The sequence below is a fragment of the Schistocerca piceifrons genome, chromosome X, assembly GCF_021461385.2.
Source record: "Schistocerca piceifrons isolate TAMUIC-IGC-003096 chromosome X, iqSchPice1.1, whole genome shotgun sequence".
NCBI classification, from domain to species: Eukaryota; Metazoa; Arthropoda; class Insecta; order Orthoptera; family Acrididae; genus Schistocerca; species Schistocerca piceifrons.
This window is the reverse complement of record NC_060149.1, coordinates 793,403,607-793,404,572: the sequence shown is the minus strand read 5'-3', so window position 1 is coordinate 793,404,572 and position 966 is coordinate 793,403,607. Positions and strand designations below refer to the sequence as shown.

Genomic DNA, 966 nt, shown 5'->3' with positions numbered 1-966 from the left:
CACACCAATAAGAAATGCAGATGATAAACGGGTATTCATTGGACAAATATTTTATACTACAACTGACATGTGATTACATTTGCACGCAGTTTGGGTGCATAGATCCTGAGAAATCAGTACCGAGAACAACCACCTCTGGCCATAGTAACGGCCTTGATACGCCTGGGCATTTAGTCAAACAGAGCTTGGATGGCGTGTACAGGTACAGCTGCCCATGCAGCTTCACAGGCGTCATTGGATGCGGATATGTAGAGGCATGTGGTCAGCACACTACTCTCCCGTCCGTATGTCAGTTTACGAGACCAGAACCACTACTTATCAGTCAAATAGCTCCTCAGTTTGCCTCACAGGGGCTAAGTGCACAACGCTTGCCAACAGCACTCAGCTGACTAGATGGTCACCCATCCAAGTGCTAGCCCAGCCCGACAGCGCTTAACTTCGGTAATCTGATGGGAACCGGTGTTACCACTGCGTCAAGGCCGTTGGCAGTAGCTACACTATGTGGAAGCAAATCAAGTTTGCTTTAAATACACGCCGTAACGGTCGTGAGCTTTAGTTACCTTTGAGATTGGACGTGGTGAGTTGGTGTTAGTCAAGAATGCCTTTAAAGGCGACAAAGACGCTGTTGTCAATACTTCACTGAATTTGAACGACATCGCGTAATAGGGGTACGTGAAGTTGTATGTTTCTTCTGCAGTACTGCAGAAAAACTTGGCTGGAATGTAGCCACTGAACATGATTCCTGCCACCTGTGGTCACGAGAATGTACGATCCCAAGGCGACCGGGCTCCGGACACACTCGTGGCACTACCGAGAGGGAAGACCATCGTGTTTCGCGTATGGCTCTGGCGCATCGTATTGCACTTGCAGCAGCAATTTGAGCAGCAGTGTCTGTAAGATTAAACTTCCAATGATGTGGAGGAGTACCGCCTTATTGAAAGTAATCATATTAGCTGGTTTACAATC

At 47.7% G+C, this 966-nt stretch overlaps 1 pseudogene; it reads right to left on the bottom strand.

Moving 5' to 3' along the window:
• Nucleotides 1–369: 369 nt before the first annotated feature.
• Nucleotides 370–487, bottom strand: LOC124723693 (annotated as a pseudogene).
• Nucleotides 488–966: the final 479 nt, after the last annotated feature.